The sequence below is a fragment of the Hemitrygon akajei genome, chromosome 11, assembly GCF_048418815.1.
Source record: "Hemitrygon akajei chromosome 11, sHemAka1.3, whole genome shotgun sequence".
Classification (NCBI taxonomy): domain Eukaryota; kingdom Metazoa; phylum Chordata; class Chondrichthyes; order Myliobatiformes; family Dasyatidae; genus Hemitrygon; species Hemitrygon akajei.
This window is the reverse complement of record NC_133134.1, coordinates 87,912,267-87,937,232: the sequence shown is the minus strand read 5'-3', so window position 1 is coordinate 87,937,232 and position 24,966 is coordinate 87,912,267. Positions and strand designations below refer to the sequence as shown.

The window sequence follows — 24,966 nt, the reverse complement described above, 5'->3', positions numbered from 1 at the left end:
CAAGTCATCTGTGACTTTCTTCGCTGGAAATGCATTTACTCCTTTACGTCCCGTTATACACTGTCCTTGTCCCGTTAAAAAGTCAGAACAAACAATTGGTTTCAATGATCTTCCTACGTGAAACGTTGAAAACCACCATCCGTTGATGTGTGTCCATTTTATTTTACCGATTAGTACTTATTCTTAAGGGCAGAGAGATCAAGCTTAAAGAGCGGAGTGTGGTAGTGAGAGAACGGGTAAGGGACAGAGTGAAGCGATCGCCGAATCCCTCAATAACAGGTGGAATTATCACTGCGGCGAAACTGTTCCTGCATATGGTGTTACAATGTTTGTCAGTAGGCGTAACTGTGAAGCTGAATCTGAAGCACTTCCCTCACCAGCAGACGATATACAATAGAGCAAGTCAGTCCTCGTTACTTCATCTGTGGTCAGTGTGAATGCTCCTGGCTAAACTGGTCAACGCGCCTGTCTAGTAAACAGCAGGAGAATCACTAACAGGAGAAATTCTGCAGATATCGCAGGGTTTCAGCCTGAAGCGTCGACTGTTTACTCTTTTCCACGGATGTTGCCTGGCCTGCGAAGTTCCTCCAGCATTTCGTGCGTGTTGCTCAGTCAGTAAACAGCAAGTCTTGCGTTCAGCTCAGCAGAGCCTTTAACTTAGGTGTCGAACTGCTATAATTCGGGTGTAATTCATGTAAACACCTCCACCACTCACTTGTAATCATAAAACAAAACTGTCACAAAAAGTAATGAAGGAAAAAAAGCCTATGAAACCATAGAAGATGGAACAGCCTCTGCGGAGAGGGAACCAGAGCGAACCCTTCAGCTAGATGACGTAATGACATTTCGGATGACCTGTTCTTGCCTTCTGCAGCGTGGTGTTGGTTTAGGGTAGTAATCGTTTGCAAAATGCGGGCGTACCCTGTATCATTATTTTGCCCTGCCCCTGATGACAGCCGATTTCACACAACGTTACGCGGGTCTTTCCGCTCGAAAACGAATACTTCGCGCTTTGCTTCAAGGCACCGGAAAAGCGGAATTACACATATATTCGAATTGGAATGCATATGGGGGCTAAATGTTTTTGAATAGGATTTGTTTCTGTAAGTATTGGCCATGATCACTTCCCATTCACAACCATCACTATCTCGGCAATATTCTATACCTCCGTTGTGATATCGGTGACCCTGACACCAATTACAGGATTGTCGCCATGGTCACTTGTGATTTTTAGATTTTGATCTGCAAAACGTTTAATAAATTCTAGTGGAAAGGGAGAATTTGTTATTCACCCGATGGCAGTGGTGGGATTCGAACCCACGCCTCCGTGGAGACTGGAGCCTAAATCCAGCGCCTTAGACCGCTCGGCCACACTACCGCGGTTTTTTTTTTTGCATTTATTGCACAATATTAATCGTTGGTTGAGCAAATTAACCTTAAAAGTTCTATGTTTTCTGCCTTTGGAAATTTATTCTCTCACATAATGTGTTCGAGGCTGTGTGCCTTTCATTTTCTTTGGTCCATCCTATATTTCTTCAGAGCTGACCAGAGATGACGGTATGACAGTATGATGTTCCCCATGCACGTGCACCACGCTAACTTTCATGAATATTCCCAATTTCGACGTCTGTTTGTGGCTGTAAGCACACATTTCCAGCGGACGCATGAAAGTGATCTCACCATCCTATCGGCTGATGATGTCACGTTCAGCGACGCTTTCACACGTACACCAGGATACCCGTGAAGTGTCCTCTCGACCTTCCACATCCAGATGAAGCAACCCCAGATTCAAAGCACTCACTCTGGCAACGATTCTGCCAAATCTCTTCTGAATCTTCTGCAGGACATCGATAGACACTTTAAAGTGAGCGAACAGATATATGCACAAACGTGCATATTGCATACTAGCTGAAATAGTTTTTATTTAAAGTCTTTGTAAGGTAATAACCTTTACCCAGCTTTGTTCTCTAAGCAATCAGCTGAAGGTGCATCACACCAGAAAGTTTCCGTTGGCACTCTCCTGCAGATTGCCCTCTGAGCTCGAGGTATTAAACTAAACAAGCAAAAACATTATCATTTCCAAACAGGGGTTTAGATATCAGGTAAAGTAGGCACTTGTATATTGTGAGGCTACAGATTCCGGGGAGAAAAATGGCGCTACTCCTTGAACTCCAGAATACAACCTTGCAGATTATTTTTCTGAGCACGGTGTTGAGTACAGCGAACAGGATGTAAAGGGGATTATAATTGCGCCATTAACCGAATGGAAGAAATTGAGTAAATTGAACACAACAAAAAAAATCAAACATATACCTATACACAAACATTTGTGCACATTAGTTAGACTGACGAGCACCCATGCACTCAGCCAGTCAGTGAGGTTACAGGTATTCAGACTGCCATATTCTGCCAACCCCATTAACTTGTTAGCAACTTTCTCATGAGAGTTTATTTGCCCGAGTTACGTACCCGTGGATATCTTGTGCCTGTCGCATGACCATGATGTAATTGAGGCTCTGCTGGGCATGATGTAATGGTCTTGTGATGGTGGAGTGACGTAATTTTCCCGCCAGTGAGAGGTCATGTGATAGTTTTTTTCAACAGGGTATAAAAGGAGAACCCCTGCCTGTGATGCTGGGCAGTTCGTGGTTGAATTCGTCCTTGATTCTGTTCTGCTGCGTATTTGATGTTATGACGCAGTTTTGTTTTAAAGTGGAACTTTACTTTCTGCCTTAAGTCTCAAAGGTTATTGCCGACAGTTTTGCCACAATACTGCCAGTTTAGGCCAGTTGGAGAGTAAAGTACGGAAATCCCGAAGGATCGGAAAAAGTTGGTGTTGACGGCGATAAATAGGTTTGACCTTAAATAATCTTCATTCCGAAGGAGTTAGTAACCTGCGGTCCAAAATGACCCCTGCAAAAGAGCAGAAAGGGTTGGAGCAAGGTTTCGCCAAGGAAAGGTCAGTGCCTTTAAGCCGTTTTATTTCCTTCGCTGTAAATCCTTGGGCAAGACATATTTCGGCTGGGATCATCAGTAACGTCGTGACGTCGGTGAGGAATTCGTTACTTCTAGGAAAAACTCTCCTAAGTGACTGTGTAAATCATTTGGACTTTTGCATTACTATTTCTAAGAACTGTTTTTACATTACCACTTTAAGAACTGTTTTTACATTATCGCTTTAAGAGCTGTTCGAGCTGCCGTATACAGCAGACTTCCGGTTAAGTTAGTCGTTTGTTTACTTTTGGGTTTTTTTGAGCAGTGTTTAATAAATGTGGGGAAGGACCACAGTCTAGGGTTCTCCTCCCGCGGGAGTTGAGGGGTAGGGGGTGGGGTGTATACCCCTGAACAAATGTATGTAAATATGAAGTAAGAGTGCCACCTGGGTGGCAAAAGTGAGGGAATGTAAAGACTGTAATGGAAACATTTGGAAAGGACTGAGAGTCATTGAAAAATTGTATTTTTGAATAAAGTGTATTTTGATTTTTAAAAAATTGTTATAATAAACCTGTCTCAATCTGTATTCATTGTTGCCGTGTCATAACGCCCGTCTATAAAGTAATCAAAGTCTTAGTTCCTGCATAATTTTTCGGAAAGAGTTCCACGAAAGGCGAAGCTTTGGAAGAATTTTCTTTCCGTGTTAAATGAAAGATTTGATTATTTCATACCCTGGACTGGATTTCAAGATTCCACTCTGATTGTAACCTGGTTTATGGTTATTGTTTATCTGCTGGTACTGGAATCCACAACATTTCAGTTACTTGATCACACATCAGCAGAGGTCTAACAAACTACCCGCTGAACTGCAGGGCCCACAGTCATCGTCTTTGCTGCGCAGAAAATCGAAATTTGTGAATTGCAACCCTCGTAAAATAAAGTATCTTCCTCACTTTCCGTACTACGTAATGCATTTAATTTTTTACATATTATTGTAATTTATAGTTTTAATTATTATGTATTCCACTGTACTGCTGCTGCAAAGCAACACATTTCGCGACATGTGCCAGTGATATTAAACCGGATTCTGATTCTTTCGTCTTTTGCCGATAAAAACAATCCCACACTTCCCATCCCATTACATCACTGCATTCCTCCATAACGTTTTAAAAACAATTCGATGGTACGACGTTCTGAGGAAGCTCCGAGCATTTAACAGACTGCTCGGAGAGATTAAATAGATAGATAGATAGATACTTTATTCATCCCCATGGGGAAATTCAACTTTTTTTTTCCAATGTCCCATACACTTGTTGTAGCAAAACTAATTACATACAATACTTAACTCAGTAAAAAATATGATATGCATCTAAATCACTATCTCAAAAAGCATTAATAATAGCTTTTAAAAAGTTCTTAAGTCCTGGCGGTTGAATTGTAAAGCCTAATGGCATTGGGGAGTATTGACCTCTTCATCCTGTCTGAGGAGCATTGCATCGATAGTAACCTGTCGCTGAAACTGCTTCTCTGTCTCTGGATGGTGCTATGTAGAGGATGTTCAGAGTTTTCCATAATTGACCGTAGCCTACTCAGCGCCCTTCGCTCAGCTACCGATGTTAAACTCTCCAGCACTTTGCCCACGACAGAGCCCGCCTTCCTTACCAGCTTATTAAGATGTGAGGCGTCCCTCTTCTTAATGCTTCCTCCCCAACACGCCACCACAAAGAAGAGGGCGCTCTCCACAACTGACCTATAGAACATCTTCAGCATCTCACTACAGACATTGAATGACGCCAACCTTCTAAGGAAGTACAGTCGACTCTGTGCCTTCCTGCACAAGGCATCTGTGTTGGCAGTCCAGTCTAGCTTCTCGTCTAACTGTACTCCCAGATACTTGTATCTGGGTTTCTTCAGAATTTGGGAATCCGCAACGCATCACTCCTTATAATCTGCTTTATTTTCTCGTGTAACTCCAGTTACGGTTTGTACATGGAAGAAACTTTTTCGAATCGCTGGCTTCAGCTCGCGTCCCGATGCAACAATCAGTAGTTTTTTTTAGACAGTGATTGGTGCTTGGAATTCACCACCATGGTGATGGTAGAGGCTGATACATTAGGGACATTTAAAAGACTCTCAGATAGGCACATGGATGTAAGAAAAATGGAGAGCTATGGGTTATGTAGGAAGAAAAGGTTAGATTGATTGTGGAGTAGGCTAAAAGGCCTTCACAACATTAGACCATAAGACAGGAGCAGAATTAGGCCAATTAACCCACCATGTGTGCTCCACCATCCTGTTGGGTCTGATTTATTATCCCTCGCCTGCCTTCTCACTGACTCCCTCACTAATCAAGAACTTAGGAACCTCTGCTTACATATACCCAATGACTTGACCTCCAGAGCCATCTGGCAGTATTCCCTCTGGTGCTGGAGTCCCCCACTATAGGAAACATTCATTCCACATCGGCCTTTCAATTTTAACTAGGTTTTAATGCAAGTTTCCACACACACACACCCCCCCCGCCCCCATTCTTCTAAACTCCAGCCAGTACAGGCCCAGAGCCATCAAATGCTCCTCGTATATTAACCCTAAATTTACAGGATCATTCTTGTGAACCTCCTCTGGACCCTCCAAATTCAACACAACCTTTCTTGGATAATGGCGCCAAATCTGCTCACAATACAGACAGACATACTTTATTGATCCCGAGGGAAATTGGGTTTCGTTACAGCCAAGAATGGTGTAGAAATATAGCAATATAAAACCATAAATAATTAAATAATAATAAGTTAATCATGCCAAGTGGAAATAAGTCCAGGACTCCCAAGTCAACTACTGAATGTTGAAAGGACTAGGTAGAATGGATGAGGAGAGGATGTTTCCTGTGGTGGAGGTATCCAGAACTAATGGGCACAGCTTCAAAACTGAGGGATGATCCTTTAGAACAGAGGCAAGGAGCTATTTTTTTTTCAGCCAGAGAGTAGTGAATCTCTGGAATGCTGTGCCACAAACTTCAGTGGAGACCAAGATGTGAGTATGTTTAAGGCAGATTCTTCAAATTCAGCCATATTCAGCCTTGTACAATTTTAACATTACATCCCAACTCCTATACTCAATGCTCTGATAATTCTGCAAGAACATGCTTTATACTTAACATTGTCATTTGTCTAAGTTAAATATTATATTTTATAAATGAAGTTAATAGTTTGTATCAAAGACAACATGAATGAAAATATTTTGTATAACAGCTTAAACTTAAGTGCCTTCCTTTTGGTTTACTATATTATTACCACAGTCATTGTTGTCCAAAAATTTATATTAAAAAAACATAGCACTCAAAGTGTTAAATCTCAATGCATGGAGTATAAGAAATAAGTGGATGATCTTGTTGCACTATTACAGATTGTCAGGTATGATGTTGTGGCCATCACTGAATCATGGCTGAAGGATGGTTGCAGTTGGCAGCTGAATATCCAAGGTTACACATTGTATCGGGGGGATGGGAAGGTAGGCAGAGAGGGTGGCATGGCTCTGCTGGTAAAGAATGGCATCAAATCAGTAGAAATATGTGACATGGGATTGGAAGATGTTGCATCCTTGTGGTTCGAGTTAAGAAACCACGAGGGTAAAAGGACCTTGTTGGCAGTTATATACAGGCCTCCCAACAATAGCTGGGATGTGGACCACAAATTACAACAGGAAATAGAAAATGCATGTCAAAAGGGTAATGTTATGATAGTCTTGGGAGATTTCAATATGGAGGTCGATTGGGAAAATCAGGTTGGTAATGGATATCAAGAGAGAGAGTTTGTTGAATGCCTACAAGATGGCTTTTTAGAACAGTTTGTTGTTGAACCTACTAGGGAATGAGCTATATTGGATTGGGTGTTATGATAATGAACCAGAGGCGACTGGAACTTAAGCTAAAAGAACCCTTAAGAGGCAGTGATCACAATATGATTGAGTTCAACTTGAAATTTGATAGGGAGAAAGTAAAGTATGATGTAGCAGTATTTAAGTGGAGTAAGGGAAATTACAGTGGTATGAGAGAGGAGCTGACCAAAGTAAATTGGAAGGTGATGCTGGCAGGGACGGCAGCAGGGCAATAGTGGTGTGAGTTTCTGGGGTAAATGAGGAAGGTGCAGGACAAATGTATTCCCAAAAAAAAGAAATACTCAAATGGCAAAATAGTACAACTGTGGCTGACAGGGAAGTCAAAGCTACTGTAAAACCAAAAGAGAGGGCATACAACAAAGCAAATATTAGAACCAGAATCAGGTTTATTATCACCAGTATGTGATGTGAAATTTGTTAACTTAGCAGCAGCAGTTCAATGTAATACATAATCCAGCAGAGAGAAAATAATAATAATAATAATAATAATAAATAAAATAATACTAAATAAGTAAATCAATGATGGTATGCATGTATTGAATAGATTTTAAAAATTGCAAAACGGAAATATTGTATATTTTTTAAAAAGTGAGGTAGTGTCCAAAGATTCAATGTCCATTTAGGAATCGGATGGCAGAGGGGAAGAAGCTGTTTCTGAATGGCTGAGTGTGTGCCTTCAGGCTTCTGTACCTCCTATCTGATGGTAACAGTGAGAAAAGGGCATGCCCTGGGTGCTGGAGGTCCTTAATAATGGACGCTGCCTTTCTGAGACACTGCTCCCTGAAGATATCCTGGGAGATGAAACTGACTAGATTTACAACTTTCTGCAGCTTCTTTCAGTCCTGTGCAGTAGCCCCTCCATACCAGATAGTGATACAGCCTGTCAGAATGCTCTCCACAGTACAACTATTGAAGTTTTTGAGAAGTTTTAGCTGGAAGATAGGGGATTGGGAAACTTTCAAAAACCTACCAAGAGCAACTAAAAGAATCATCAGAAGGGAAAAGATGAAATATGAAAGCAAACTAGCAAACAATATCAGAGTGAATAGCAAAAGCTTTTTCAAATGTGTAAAAAATAAAAGATGAGAGTGGATATAGGACCGCTAGAAAATGAGGCCAGAAAAATAATAACGGGGGACAAGGAGATGGCAGATGAACTAAATGAGTATTTTGCATCAGTCTTCACTGTGTAAGACACTAGCAGTATGCCAGATGTTGTAGTGTGTGGAGGAAAAGAAGTGAGAGTAGTTACTGTCACAAGGGAGAAGGTGCTCAAAAAGCTGAAAGGCTTGAGGGTATGTAAATCACACAGACCAAATGAACTGCACCCTAGGATTCTGAAAGAGGTAGCGGTAGGGATTGTGGAGACATTAGCAATGATTAGGAGAATAGGCAAGAAAGTAGCAAATGAATAGCAATGTTGGAAAATTCATGGTCATGCACTTTGGTAGTAGAAATAAATGTGCAGACTATTTTCCCATTTTTAGAATCTTTTTATTTGTACGTAATCATCAACAGCTATAAAATGATACAAAACTTTAACAGATTAATATGCATACAATTAATAAAGCTGAAGAAAAGAAAAAACTGATCTTGAAATATAAAAATGGAAAAGAAAATTATATATAGAAAAAAGAAGGAAAAAAACAACCCCATCTAACTAAAAAAATCCCCACTAACTATAAAAAAAGCCATTAGGAATCGACCCCCCAGAGCAATACGTTTGACCATCATCTACATATATTAAAAAAAGAGTCATCAACTGTCATTTCATATTTATATCAAAAAATAAAATTGGAAGAAAACCATATAACTTAATTCAAATTAAATGATAATATTTGACAAAAGAACCCCATCTCTCTCAAAATCAAATTGAGGATCAAAAGTTCTACTTATGATTTTTTCCAAACTAAGACATAACATCACTTGAGAAAACCATTCAATTAATATAGGGGAAGAAATATCTTTCCATTTTAATAAAATAGCTCTTCTCGCCAGCAGTGTAACAAATACAATTACATGTTGATCTGAAGATGAGATACCCTGAATATGATGTGGAACTATTCCAAATAGAACAGTCAATCTATTAGGTTGTAAATTAATTTTCAAAGCTTTAGAAATTGTAGAAAATAAAGATTTCCAAAACGATTTTAAAGAAGAACATGACCAGAACATATGTGACAAAGTAGCTACTTCAGTTTTACAGCTATCACAATAGTTATCTATACTAGGAAATATTTTAGATAGTCTCTCCTTTGTTAAGTAATAACGGTGTACAATTTTAAATTGAATTAAACAATGGTTGGCACATACAGAAGAAGAATTTACATTTTTCAAAACTTGAAGCCAATCTTCATTAACAAAGGTCATATTAAGTTCTCTCTCCCAATCTTGTTTAAGCTTTAGTGATAGGTTCTCTTTTTGTAACAAAAGTAAATTATAAATTCTGCTGATGGAAACTTTCACTAAGGGTATCCAACAAATTTCAAAATGGTATCCAACAAATCAGATTCTTGTAAATATGGAAACTTAGGTAAATATTGTTGTAAAAAATGTCTAACCTGAAAATATTGCAAAAGATGTGTATGAGTGAGAGAAAATTTATTAATTAACTCCTCAAAAGTCATCAATCAACCATCACAAAATAAATCTATTTTGACTATTTTGTAAACAGGAGAAAATCCAAAAATCTGAGATGCAAAGGGACTTCGGAGTCCTTGTGCAGAACACACAAAAGGTTAACTTGCAGGTTGAGTTTGTGGTGAGGAAGGCAAATGCAAAGTTAGTATTCATTTCAAGAGGTCTAGAACACAAGAGCAGGGATGTGATGCTGAGGCTTTGTAAGGCACTGGTGAGGCCTCACTTTGAGTACTGTGAACAGTTTTGGGATCCTTATCTAAGAAAAGATGTGCTGGCATTGGAGAGGATTCAGAAGAGGTTCACAAGGATGATTCCGGGAATGAAAGGGTTATCATATGAGGAACGTTTGATGGCTCTGGGTCTGTACTCGCTGAAATTTAGAAGAATGAAAGGGAATCTCATTGAAAGCTTTCGAATATTAAAAGGCCTAGACAGAGTAGATGTGGAAAGGTGGGGGTGTCTAGGACAAGATGGCACAGCCTCAGGGTAGAGGGGTATCTATTTAAAACAGATGTGGAGAAAGGTGGTGAAGTTGTAGAATTTATTGCCACATGCAGCTGTGGAGGCCAGGTTTGTTTAGACTGATAGTTTCTTGTTTGGACATGGCATCAAAGTTTACGGGGAGAAGGCTGGGGAATGGGGTTGAGGAGGGGAAAAAGAATCAGTCATGATTGATAGGCGGAGCAATCTCGATGGGCCAAATGGCCTAATTCTGCTTCTATGTCTTATGGTCTTATAGTCCCGTGCAAAAAGATTTGGAGATATATATGTAGCTAGGGAGCTTAAGACTTTGTCACACTACTGTTGTAATTTTATGTATTGCACTGTGCTGCTCCAACAAAAAAAAATTCATGATATACATCAGTGATGATGGACCTGATTCTGATCTGGGTCTCTGTTGTGGACTTAGAGTGGGAAGGGGACAGGAAGAGGGCAGTGACAAATAAGAGGGAATCTGCAGATGCTGGAAATCCAAGCAACACAGAGGCACCCAGCAGGCCAGGCAGCATCGACGGAAAAGAATATAGTCAACATTTCAGGCTGAAACCCTTTATCAGGACTGGAGGAAAAAAATGAGGAGTGAGAAGCTGGAGGGAGGGGAGGAAGAAGCAGAGGTGTTAGTTGAAACAGCTAGGAAGTTGATTGGTGAACGAGATACAAGGCTAGAGAAGAAGAAATCTGATAGGAGAGAGCAGAAGGTCACGGAAGAAAACGGGAGGAGCACCAGAGGGAGGTTAGAGAATCAGGTTTATCATCATCGGCATGTGACGTGACATTTGTTAACTAAGCAGCAGTTCAATGAAATACATAATATAGAAGAAAAAATAATAAATATGTAAATCAATTACAGTATGTGTATATTGAATAGATTTTAAAAAGTGCAAAAAACAGAAATACTGTATAATTTTAAAAACAGTGAGGTAGTGTCCAAAGATTCAGTGCCCATTTAGGAATTGGATGCCAGGGGGAAGAAGCTGTTCCTGAATCGCTGGGTGTGTGCCTTCAGGCTTCTGCATCTTCTGCCTGATGGTAACAGTGAGAAAAGGGCATGACCTGGGTGCTGGAGGTCCTTAATGCTGCCTTTCTGAGACACCGCTCTCTAAAGATGTCCTGGGTACTTTGTAGGCTAGTGCCCAAGATGGAGCTGACTAGATTTACAACCCTAGCAGCTTCTTTCAGTCTTGTGCAGTAGCCTCCCCCCCCCCCCCCCCATACCAGACAGTGATGCAGCCTGTCAGAATGCTCTCCATGGTACATCTATAGACGTTTTTGAGTATTTTTGTTGACATACCGAATCTCTTCAAACTCCTAATAAAGTATAGCTGCTGTCTTGCCTTCTTTATAACTGCATCGATATGTTGGGACCAGGTTAGATCCTTAGAGATCTTGACACCCAGGAACTTAATACTGTTCACCCTCTCCACTTCTGATCCCTCTGAGGATTGGTATGTGTTCCTTCGTCTTATCCTTCCTAAAGTCCACAATCAGCTCTTTCGTCTTACTGATGTTGAGTGCCATGCTGTTGCTGTAACACCACTGTACTAGTTAGCATATCTCACTCCTGTATGCCCTCTCATCACCACTTGAGATTCTACCAACAATAGTTGTATTGTCAGCAAATTTATGGATGGTATTTGAGCTATGCCTAGTCACACCGTCATGTGTATATAGAGAGTAGAGCAGTGGGCTAAGCACACACACCTGAGATGCGCCAGTGTTGATGGTCAGCGAGGAGGAGATGTTATCACCAATCGGCACAGACTGTAGTCTTCTGTGTAGAGAATCCAATTGTGGATGGAGGTAATAGGGAATGGTGAAGGGGGTACACAGCCAGTCACACCTATCTGCCTAGGGCTTTTGCACAATTCTGTGTCTGTGTATGCTGCCTGGACCCACGAGTAGCCACATTGTCCAGGTCCAGCAGCAACCAGCTAGGACATCCACCCATGCCATCAGCACTGGGTGAATGGAGATCAGATCCATTGTCTTTGCCACTTTTTGGAATATTCTGGATAATTTATTCTGAGTTTTTGTTCATTTTCATCTGCTAACTGTGGCTGTATCTCTTCTAGACTTTGTGTGTGTGTGTTCTTCTTCCTCTGGGCACGACATAAATGTGGTAGAGGGGAAGGCAGCTGGCTTGGGCAGAGCCTGGACTGATGAATGGCCAGCTTGGCCAGGCCCAGCAGCAAACCGACTAGGACATCGCTCGTGCCCCTCAGCACTGGGTGAATGGAGATCAGAAACGTCTCCTTTGTCACGTTTTGTAACGTTCTGGTCATTAAGTCTGAGCTTTTGTTCACTTTCAACTGCTAACTGTGGCTATATGTCTTCTAGGCTGTTGCATCTCAGATTGGCATGGACGGTGTCACAGCAAACTACTTTGCTTTGTTTGAAGTGGTAAATCACTCGTTTGGTAAGAGTTCCTTTCAGAAATCTGTACGCTAACTGCTACACTACCTGGAGCACCCGAGGGAACCCCCCGTAGTCACGGGGGGAATGTGCAAGCTCCACATATAGACAAGTGCAGCACCAGAGTATGGGATCGAACGAGGGTTTCTGGAGCTGTAAGGCACCTCTTTCCTCTGGACAATATTAACTTGCATCACAAGGAACAAAAGCAGGAGCAGGTCATTTGTCTCCTTCAATCTTGCTCTTTTCCCTGCACTTATCCCTGTATTGCTCATACCCTTCCTTCTTTCTCTTAAGCCTATCACCCCAACGAGAGGCATAGGCCTCTGTCAGCAGCTTGTGAGGGTCCTCTGTCCTGGGCCAGTCTTTAAGTCTTTCAAGATGTAGCCCATCGAAGATCCTTCCTCTCCCAGGGATGAGGTCTTGGAATCTCTGTTGGTCTTTCTGTAGTGCTAAACTTTCACCCCTTGACCAACCCTCCTCCTTTCACAGCTGGACTTGGGTTTAATTTTAATTAAACCTTGGCAAGTTTAATTTCCTTTGTTATCCAGAAACCTTTTGATATTCCTTTTAAACACAGTGCATGACCAGGGTCTCCGTAGGCTACTGGAGGAAAGAATGTACAACTTCACCATCCCAAGTGAAGATCACCCCACTCTGTCTCTGAAAGCGGTCACAGAGCATAGAAACAGGCCCTTCAGCTCAAAGAGTGCATGCTGACCATCTACACCAACCCTACACTGTGACTTTCACCTTTTCTGCCACTTTCAGAAGCAGCACCAAATACACTTCCAAGTTGCAGCTCTCTGCCTTAAATTTTCTACAGTTTCTCACTTATTGTTAATCTCATTTCTTATTAACCCTGCATACTCTCTGCCCTATCAAGGAGACGCTGCCAGGGGGATTTGAGGGAGGATGAGGAGAAAGTACTTCTGCAGGATAATATTACAATCTCCAATGCATTAGGTGTTGGTCTATGATATTGCGCCGATCTTTTAACCGGCTTTAAGATCAATCTAGACCTTCCTTCCTACATAGCCTTCCATTTTTCTATCATCATTGTGCCTATCTAAAAGTTTCTGAAATGCCCCTTAATATATTTGCCATCCCTGACAGGGAGTTCTACTCACCTGCTACTTTCCGTGTAAAGGACAGAATACCCCTCTGATATCCCCCCTATATATCAACTTAAAAGTCAAGCTACCACTTGATCTATGCCTCTCTCATAAACCTTTATCAAGTCATCACTTTTCCTCTTTTCCTCCAGAGGAAAGCCCCAGCTCACTCGACCTATCTGCATAAGGTATGTCTTCCAGTCCAGGCAGCATCCTGATATATCTCCTTCTGCATCCTCTTGAAAGTTTCAAGATCCTACAATGAGTATTGGAATGCAAACTTAAGAGGAACTTTCAAAAGAAAACCTGATAAATAATTGAAAAGCAATTTCATTGTAGGGCACGGGAAGAAGACCATCATGATGGGATTAATTGGGGCACCAAAATAGTACAGTGCTTAGCGCGATTCTATTACAATTCATGGTGTCAGAGTTCGGAGTTCAATTCCAGCATCCTCTTTAAGAAAGTTTATACCATCCCCCTGTGAGTGTGTGGGCTTCCTTTAGGTACTCCGGTTTTGTCCCACTGTCCAAAACTATACAAGTTAGTAGGACAATTTACAATGAGCAATTAACCTGTGATTAGGCTAGGGTTACATAGGTGGGTTGCTGGGCAGCCCGACTCATTGGACCAGAAGGATTTGTTCCGAGCTGTATCTTTAAATAAAAATAAAATTATGATTTGGCTGTCTTTCAAAGAGGTAGTATAGGCATGATGGGTTGAATGGCCACATGCTGTAAATTTCTGCTGGCATGCCCGTCAGCACCATATGCATCTGTACTCTGTCTCCCTCTAGTTAGAGCAGTTCAGCTCTCATGGCATTGACCAGATGATCCTCTTTGCCTCTCACAGCACGGAAGCTGGCACCCAATGAGTTCCCCCACAAGCTGTATGTCCAGAATTACACATCGGCCATGCCTGGCACCTGCCTCACCGTCAGAAAGTGGCTCTTCACCATTGAGGAGGAGGCCCTTCTCAATGACAGTGCTCTGGCTGTCATTTACTTCTTCCACCAGGTAACAGTTTATCTGAAGGGTTAAGTCATCAGCGCTGATTCCTCGGACCTGGGAAGCGTAGAAAGAGGTGTTTAAAGTGATTGGAGGATGTGATCAGAATAATGTCCAGTGTGTCTCACCTGGGAGGAGGAGGGGCAGGGTTGGGTGAATAGTCTGGAGTTACAAGTGAAGAGCAAGTTCATAAAAAGTTAAAGGGTTAAATGGTGAGGGTGGCTGACTTGGACTGGGTGTGCAGTTCCACATATTTAAACGATATTTAGACGATCGCAGGCCAGTGCACTTGAGAAAGGACAGATAAGGAGTGCAGTAGCAATCTGGAGTTGTGCTTGAAGAGCAAGTTTTCAGTAGCTCATCAGATACTTAATAGAACTTTGACCAGTAACAAATAAGAACATCGAAAGTTTGAGAGGAGGTGATAGCCAATGTTGTTCCACTGTTTAAAAAAGGCTCTAAACAGAAACCAGGAAATTTTAAGCTGGTGAGTCTGACATTACTTGTGGGAAAGTTATTGGAAGTTTCTCTAAGGGACCAGATATATAAGTATTTGGATAGACATGGACTGATTAAGGATAGTCAGCATGGCCTTGTGCGTGATAAGTCATGTCTAACCAATTTTATAGAGTTTTATGAGGAAGTTTCCAGGAAAGTGAATGAAGACAAGGCAGTGGATGTTGTCTACGTGGAGCAGTTGACATGGTTCTGCATGTGAGGTGAGTCAAGAAGGTTCAGTCGCACGGAATTCAAGATGAGCTAGTAAATTGCACCTTTGAAGTTATCTATTAAGATGACGGATTCATATATTAATACTAAAGGTTGGAGGTTTAATCCTGTTTTATTGCAGGATTCTGACTTTGTCAACTTTATTAAACAGCAAATTGATTTGCTTTTCTCAACAAATTCTACAGCAGAGATCTCTAGTGGAACTTTGTGGGATACTTTTAAGGCATATATTCGTGGACAGATTATTTCATATTCTGTTGGAGTTAGGAAACGAACTAATTCTAAAATATTAACATTAGTTGATAAAATCAAAGCAATTGACAAGATTTATTCAATGACCCCTAGCAAAGAACTTTATAAAGAAAGAGTGGAACTTCAAATGGAGCATAGCTTACTATTATCCTCCTCGATTGAAACTCAGTTAATTAAATCAAAAGCCCAATTCTATACATATGGAGATAAGTCTGGTAAGTTACTAGCTAACCAATTGAAAATTGCTTCGGATAAACGACAGATTACTAGGATTCGTAAACAAGATGGTACTTTGACGATTGATCACAAAGAGATAAATAAAGCCTTTCAAGATTTTTATAATTCCTTATATCAATCAGAATGTACTAAGGACTCTTCTATAATAAATGAATTTTTAAGGAAATTGAATATTCCAAAAGTAACTGTTGAGGATAGTGTATTTTTGGATACACCTATTACTGAGTCTAAAATAGAAAAAGCTATTTTTTTCAATGAATTCGGGTAAAGCTTCTGGTCCAGATGGTTTTTCTACAGAATTTTTTAAATCTTTTTCTTCCTTACTTTCTCCTTGGCTTTGTAAAATTTTTAAAGATGCATTAAGTATAGGCAAACTACCACAATCTTTTTATGAAGCTTCTATTTCTTTAATTCTTAAAAAAGATAAAGACCCTACTGAATGCGCATCCTATTGACCTATATCCTTGTTGAATACGGATTTTAAGATTTTCAGTAAAATTTTGGCTATTAGATTAGAAAATATATTACCTCGAATTATTTCTGAAGATTAGACTGGATTTATTAAAAATCGCTATTCATCTTTTAACATTAGAAAATTAATTAATATTATTTATACCTCTTCATCTAAAATACCAGAATGTGTCATTTCTTTAGATGCCAAAAAAGCATTTGATAGAGTCGAATGGCCATATTTATTTAATACAATGCAACATTTTAATTTTAGTTCAAAATTTATATCATGGATTAAATTAATATACCATAAACCCTTAGCTTCAGTTTTTACCAATAATCAAAGATCCCCTTTTTTCAGTTATTTTGGGGTACAAGGCAAGGTTGTCCTTTAAGTCCTTTATTATTTGACATTGCTTTAGAACCCTTGGCTATAGCTATTCGTGAATCACCCAATATTTTTGGTATTACCCGTGGGGAGAGGACGTATAAGGTATCATTATATGCGGATGACTTGCTATTATATATATCTGACCCTGAAAGATCTATTCCTGCTATTTCTTCTTTGCTCGCTCAATTTAGTAACTTTTCTGGTTATAAATTGAATTTTAATAAGAGTGAACTATTTCCATTAAATATGCATGTTCCAATTTATAATCATGTACCATATAGAATTGTTACAGATTATTTTACTTATTTAGGTATTAAAATTACTAAAAAAACATAAAGATTTATTTAAAATTAATTTTCTACCTTTAATCGATCAAATTAAGCAACTTGCTAATAGGTGGTCTCCACTATCTTTGTCTTTGGTAGGCAGAGTTAATGCCATTAAGATGATGATACTACCTAAATTTTTATATTTATTTCAAGCATTACCAATTTTTATTCCTAAATCTTTTTTTGATATGGTTGACTCTAAAATATCTTCTTATTTGTGGCAGAACAAAAATCCTAGACTAGGCAAAAAATATTTACAGAAGCCTAAGAAGGAGGGCGGCTTGGCTCTACCAAACTTAAGATTTTACTATTGGGCAGTTAATATACGGTATTTAATATTCTGGACACAAGAATCGACTACAGCTGCTTGCCCACAATGGGTAAATTTGGAATGTAAATCTGTGCAAGATTTTTCACTGATCTCAATCTTAGGATCTTCACTTCCTTTTTCGTTACTCAAAATGAATAAACAGATAACTAATCCCATAGTCAAGTATACATTACGAATTTGGTTTCAATTTCATAAATTTTTTGGCTTGAATAAGTTTATGCCGTCATGTCCTATAATATCTAACTACTTCTTTCGGCCTTCATCTATAGATCAAGCTTTTCTTTTATGGAAAACAAAAGGTATAACATGTTTTTGTGATCTGTTTTTGGATGATAACATTATGTCCTTTGAACAGCTATCTAATAAATATAATTTACCTAAAACCCATTTTTTTAGATATTTGCAAGTCAGAAATTTTCTGTATAATGAATTAAAGTCTTTTTCGAAAGAATGTCCATTGGACATTACAGAAAGAATTTTAGCCCTCAATCCTTGTCAAAAGGGTTTAGTAGCTATCACTTATAATATGATTATGAGTGTACAGCCAGATGTATCAGAGAAAATTAAGAAGGAATGGCAAGAAGAATTGCATTGTCCTATATCTACTGAGCAATGGGAAAAATTTTTATCATTGGTAAATTCGTCCTCTATTTGTACTAAACATGCCCTAATACAATTTAAGGTTGTACATAGAGCTCACATGTCTAAAGATAAACTTGCTCGATTTTATTCTCATGTTAATTCAACCTGTGACAGATGTCATTCTGATGTTGCTTCATTGACTCATATGTTTTGGTCTTGTCCTTGTTTACAAAATTATTGGAAAGATATTTTTAATATTATTTCAAGAGTTTTAAATATCAATTTCCAACCGCATCCTTTTACTGCAATTTTTGGTTTACCAATGATAGATAATAATCGTCTATCCGCTTCATCTCAACGAATGATTGCATTTGTTACATTAATGGCTAGAAGATCTATTTTACTGAATTGGAAAGAAATTAACCCTCCAACTGTATTTCAGTGGTTTTCTCAAACTATTTCTTGTTTGAGTTTAGAAAAAATTAGAAGCGTGGTTTTTGATTCTTCAGTTAAATTTGAGGAAACTTGGAGACCATTTATTCAACATTTTCATATGAGTTAAATGGTCTGATCCTGAACCTTACTGTTATTATCCTTAATTATTTGGATGGAGGTTCGGAGTTATCGGCACTACTGTATGTATTTAACATTATGCAATTGCCCATGTTGGTTAGTTTTCTTTTAGTTTTTTTTGGGGGGGGGTTTCCCTTTTTTTCAATTCTTTTACATTAATACTAGGAGTTTGGGAGGCCTTATATATTGATTATTACATATCTGATTGTCTATTTAAACTATTAATTATGTACTCTCAAACGTTCTGTATTCATATTTCACTTATGTTTTTCTTAAAATTAATAAAAAGATTTAAAAAGAAAGAAAGAAAGAGCTAGTAAATTGGATTAGACATTGGCTTTGTGGGAGAAGCCAGAGAGTGGTAGTAGAGGGTTGCCTCTCTGACTAGAGGCCTGTGACTAGTGGTGTGTCACAGGTATCGGTGCTAGGTTCTTTGCTGTTTGTCAAATACTGTATATTTCCATTTTTGCATGATTTTTAATCTATTTGTTATACATATGCTTATTTATTATTTTTAATTTTTTTAAAAAATTCTTAATATTATGTATTGCACTGAACTGCTGCTGCTAAGTTAACAAATTCCATGACACATGCCGGTGATAATAAAACTGATTCTGATATCAATGATTTGGATGAAAATGTGTTAACTGGATCAGCAAATTTGTGGATGACATCAAGATTGGGGGTGTAGTGGACAGTGAGGAAGGCTATTGGTTTGCAGAGGGACCTACATCAGCTGGAAAAATGGGGTGAAAAATGGCTGATGGAATTTAATACAGACAAGTGCGAGGTTTTGTACATTGGTAGAACCAACCAGGGTAGGGCTTACACAGTGAACATTAGGGCACTGAGGAGTGTTGTCGAACAAAGGGATCCGGGAATACAGGTACATAATTGGCTGAAAGGGGCATCACAGATAGATAGGGTTGTAAGGAAAGCTTTTGGCGCATTGGCCTTCATAAATCAATGTATTGAGTACAGAAGATGGGATGTTATGTTGAAATTGTATGAGACGATGGAGAGGCCTAATTTGGAGTATCGTGTGTAGTTTTGGTCACCTACCTACAGGAAATATGTAAACAAGTTAGAAAGAGTGCAGGTAAAAATAAAAAGGATGCTGCTAGGTCTGGAGGACCTGAATTATAAGAAAAGATTGAATAGGTTCAGACTATATTCTTTAGAATATAGAAGATTGAGAGGAGATTTGATAGAGGTATACAAAATGATGAGGGGTATAGACAGGGTAAAAAAGCAGGCTTTTTCCACTGAGGTTGGGTGTGACTGCAACTAGAGGTTATGCCTTAAGGGTGAAAGATGAGATGTTTAATGGGAATATGAGGGAAACTTCTTCTCTCAGAGGGTTGCGAGTGTGTGGAATGAGCTGCCAGCACAAGTGCCAGCACAGAGCTCAATTTCACCGTTGTAAGTTTGCACAGATGCAGGTGCAGATGCAGGGTAGGAATGGCTGTTGTCCCAGTGCAGGTCTTTGGGAATAGGCAGTTTAAATGGTTTTGACTTGAACTAGATAGGCTGAAGGACCTGTTCCTATGCTGTACTTGTGTATGACTCTGACACTGTCAAGGTAGCAGCAGGATATTCAGGCGATCGTTAGATCATTGAACAGCCAGCGTGGATTTGGAAGTGAAACTGTATTTGATAAATTAACCCAAGTCCCTTGAGAATGTAACAGGATGGGTCAGGAGGAGCAAGTAGAGTTTTGGAATCCGTTCAGTAAAATGAACAGCCAAGCTCCTTGTTCCCAGGGCAGTAAAGGACATCATTTTAAAGTTTAAGGGAAATGTCGAGGTAGTTTTTTTAACGCATTTATTGGTGCTTGGAATTCACTACCATGGTGATGGTAGAGGCTGATACATTAGGGACATTTAAAAGACTCTCAGATAGGCACATGGATGTAAGAAAAATGGAGAGCTATGGGTTATGTAGGAAGAAAAGGTTAGATTGATTGTGGAGTAGGCTATAAGGCCTTCACAACATTAGACCATAAGACAGGAGCAGAATTAGGCCAATTAACCCACCATGTCTGCTCCACCATCCTGTTGGGTCTGATTTATTATCCCTCGCCTGCCTTCTCACTGACTCCCTCACTAATCAAGAACTTAGGAACCTCTGCTTACATATACCCAATGACTTGACCTCCAGAGCCATCTGGCAGTATTCCCTCTGGTGCTGGAGTCCCCCACTATAGGAAACATTCATTCCACATCGGCCTTTCAATTTTAACTAGGTTTTAATGCAAGTTTCCACACACACACCCCCCCCCGCCCCCATTCTTCTAAACTCCAGCCAGTACAGGCCCAGAGCCATCAAATGCTCCTCGTATATTAACCCTAAATTTACAGGATCATTCTTGTGAACCTCCTCTGGACCCTCCAAATTCAACACAACCTTTCTTGGATAATGGCGCCAAATCTGCTGACAATACTCCCAAGTCAAATATCGAATGTTGAAAGGACTAGCTAGAATGGATGAGGAGAGGATGTTTCCTATGGTGGGGGTATCCAGAACTAGTGGGCACAGCTTCAACACAGTGGGACGCCCTTTTAAAACAGAGGCAAGGGGATTTTTTTTAGCCAGAGAGTAGTGAATCTCTGGAATTCTCTGCCACAGACTGCAGTGGAGACAAAGTCCATGGGTGTATTGAAGGCGGAAGTTGATATTTTCTTGATTGGTCAGGGCATCAAAGGATATGGGGAGAATGCAGGTGTATGGGGCTGAGTGCGATCTTGGATCAGTCATGATGGAATGGCAGAGCAGATCCAATAGGCTGAATGGCCTAATTCTGTTCATATGTCTTATGGTCTAAGTGCAGTCTGACCAATGCGAAGCCTCAGCATCACATCCTTGCTTTTATATTCTTGTCCTCTTGAAATGAATGTTAACATTCTATTTGCATTTCTTACCATTGACTCAATCTGTAAGTCAACCTTTAGGGAATCCTTCATGAGGACTCCCAAGTCCCTTTTCACTTAGGAGTTCTGAACTTTCTCCCTGCTTAGAAAATAGTCTACACCTTTATTCCTTCTGCCAAAGTGCAAGACTGTAGCCTTCCCTACATTGTATTCCATCTGCCACTTCTTTGCCCATTCTCCTAATCTATCCGAGTTCTTTTTTTGTAATTTATTTTTTATTGGTTCATCACCAAACATTTCCATAAGATGTATCTTAGACATTGTACATATATATCATATAATCATACATATTACAAATCTCCAAAGTATTTATCAGAGGTATACATTTATAGAAAAGAGTGGAAAGAAAAAACAGGCAAAAGGAAAAAAACTATGTACAAGTTAGTGATTTTTTAACAACATATTAATTGATTTGAGAGAATAAAATCAGGCCTATGAGGCATTATGTAGTTAAACCATTTTTCCCAGTATGAATCAAATTGTTCCAGCTTATGATTAACAGATGCTGTTATCTTCTCCATTTTGTAAATGTCCATTGTAATTTCCATCCATGTATTTAATGTTCGGCTCTCCTGTGATAACCATTTCCTAGTAAGAGTCTTTTTACCAGCCACCAACAGTATATTCATTAAATATTTATCTCTTTTCAACCATCCTTGAGGTATATATCCAAAATATATGGTCTTACTCTCTAAGGGTATTTCATATTTAAAGATGTCTTGTAGGGCATTCTGTATCCCCCTCCAATAGTTTTTTGATAACAGGGCAGTCCCAAAAAAAATATGATAATGATTTGTATTTTGATTGCCACAATTTCTCCAGCAGACAGGGAGGTTACTATCATAATGGAATTTCTGAGAGGGTGTAATAAAATATCTTATCAAGTCTTTCCATCCAAACTCCCCCTATTTCTGTGAACTGGTACACTTCCATTGATACCTCCATATTATTGTCCATTCTTCCTCAGATATAATTATCCCTCCTTCCTTCTCCCATTTTGTTTTAATGTATGAAGTCAAATATATTGTAAGATTTGACAACCCCTTCTACGTGCTTGAAATGATTCTACTACCGTGATCTGAATTATATGCTTCTCAAAATAGCTCTATCAAGCATGTACTTGCCTTAGCTACATTTTTAAGCATCTTATTAACATATTGTCACATCTGTAAATACCGATAAAAATCTTGTTTTTCTAATAAGTTTCTCTTTAAGCATTTCAAAACTGAACAGTGTTCCTTCTTTCATTATGTTGCAAAGAACTGTTATTCCTTTAGCTGTCCAGTCCTTAAATCTAGCATCCAATTTATTTGGTGTAAAATCAGAGTCATATGCACATTTAAGAATTGCCATATCTCCCTCTAGATTATATTCTTTTATAGTAGTTTTCTACATTTTAAGAGTCAATTTCACCCATGGGTTATCAATAATATTTATGTACCTTTGCAGGTTGTTATCAGCCAAAATTGCTTGTATTGGGATGGGAAGTATCCGCTCCTCAATGTTTTTCCATTGAGCGTCATATGATGGGTTGCACCAACATATCACAGCTCTCAACTGTGCTGCAAAATAATAATCTCTAAGAGAAGGTAGGCCCCATCCCCCCTTTTCCCTTGCTAATTGCAAAGTTTTGAGATGAACTCTAGGCCTTTTACCCTGCCAAATATACCTTGATAACATCTTATTCCATTCATTGAATTGATTTTGATTAATCTCTATTGGTAGGTTCTGAAAGAGATATAACAATCTGGGCAGTATATTCATTTTAATAGACTCAATCCTTGAACTGAGACTGAAAAAAGGGATCAGGTTCCATCTTACCATATCTTCCTTAATTTTTTTATATCAAGGCTGATAATTACATTCTGATGATTTTGCCAAATCTTTTGGCATAATGATGCCCAAATATCTGAAAGACTCTGCGCCATGCCCAGGAATATCTACTTTCAATTTCTCTTGGTGGGCTATAGTAATATGAAAGTAATTGGGTTTTATCTTATGTTGATCTTGTATCCTGATAATTGACCGTATTGTTCAAAGGATTGCATCAATTTAGGTAAAGAGTATGTTGGTTGCCCTAGATAGATCAAAATGTCATCCGCATAACAAGCCAATTTATGCTCTGTCCCTTTAATAGTAATTCCCCTGATATCTTCATTTTGTCTGATGTATTGAGCTAATGGTTCCAGATATAAAGCGAAGAGTAGCGGTGACCATGCACAACCCTGTCTCGTGCCCCTTTCTAGGGCAAGACTATTTGATAGATATTCATTGGTTTTAATCCTAGCAGTAGGGTTGTCATATAGTGTCTGTATAGTTTTAATAATTGTGTCTTGGAAACCAAATCTATGTAAAATTCTGTAAAGAAAATTCCAATTAACCAAATCTAATGCTTTTTCAGCATCCACGCTTAACACTATTGCTTCGATTTTATTTTTTTGTATATGATCCATAATGTGAAGTGTCTTTCGTATATTGTCTTGTGACTGGCACTGCCGTATAAAACCTGTCTGATCATAACGTATCAGTATGGGTAGAAACACCTCTAATCGTTTGGCCATGATGGAGGTAAATCATCTATAATCTACATTAAGAACGGATATGGCTCTAAATGAGCCGCATTCCATTTAATCCTTGCCTTCTTTCGGTATAGCTGAGATTATCGCTTCCTTCCAACTAGGTGGCATTTGTGCCTTTTTTAGAGCCCAGTTCAGTGTGGGGAGTAAAACAGGAATTAACTCATTTTTAAATTCTTTGTACCTATGATTCTATGAATTCTATGAATACTGAAATGGGGGCCCTCAACTCACAAGTAGGAGGGGTTATCCCCCACAGCTAGACATTTCCTCTAGCTCAATGCAGGGTCATCTACTAGAGACAGCCTTGGAATCACACGTTTGTTGTCATTTTTGTGATTATTTGCGTTTCTTGGTTCTTATTTGTTTGAGGGAGTAGATCGATTAAGTTTTATTCTCCTAATTTCAATGATACATTGACAGATAAATACAGATGGCTAAGGACAAAGTAAAATTCATTTCTTTTAATGTCAATGGGCTATTAAATCCAATCAAACATAATAGAATTTTATCTAAAATGAAAAAAGAACAAGCCCATGTAGTATATTTACAGGAAACCCATTTATGTGATAATGAGCATAGAAAAATAAAGAGAATGGGCTTCAGTACTTTGTTTTTCTCCTCATATGAATCAGGACATAGGAGAGGAGTTGCTATTCTTATCTCAAGTAAGCTAAATTTTGAAAAAGAATTCGAAATGGGAGATAAAGAGGGCAGATATATTCTGGTAAGGGGAAATATAGACGGCAATTCAGTTACTCTATTGAATATATACGCACCCCCGGGAAGTGATATTGGTTTCTTTCAGAAAATTACTGATATTATGGTAACGGAAACAGAAGGTCTCCTGATATGTGGGGGAGACTTAAATTTACAATTACAACCAAACTTAGACTCTTCCAATAGAAAAACTTATGAAACAAAATCTTTACATAAGATAGTTAATACACTTTTTGAGGATGTTGGTTTAATTGATATATGGAGGGACCTTTTCTCCGACAGAAGGGATTACACTCATTATTCTGCTCCCCATTCTGTATTTACAAGAATAGACAATTTCATAACATTTGGAAAAGACAAAGA

General features: G+C 39.0%; 1 non-coding gene across 1 annotated transcript; it reads right to left on the bottom strand.

The window, feature by feature from the left end:
* Positions 1–1,296: 1,296 nt before the first annotated feature.
* Positions 1,297–1,378, bottom strand: trnal-uag (transfer RNA leucine (anticodon UAG)). The gene has a single exon. It is a non-coding gene; the product is annotated as a tRNA-Leu (tRNA).
* Between the last annotated feature and the right edge of the window lie 23,588 nt (positions 1,379–24,966).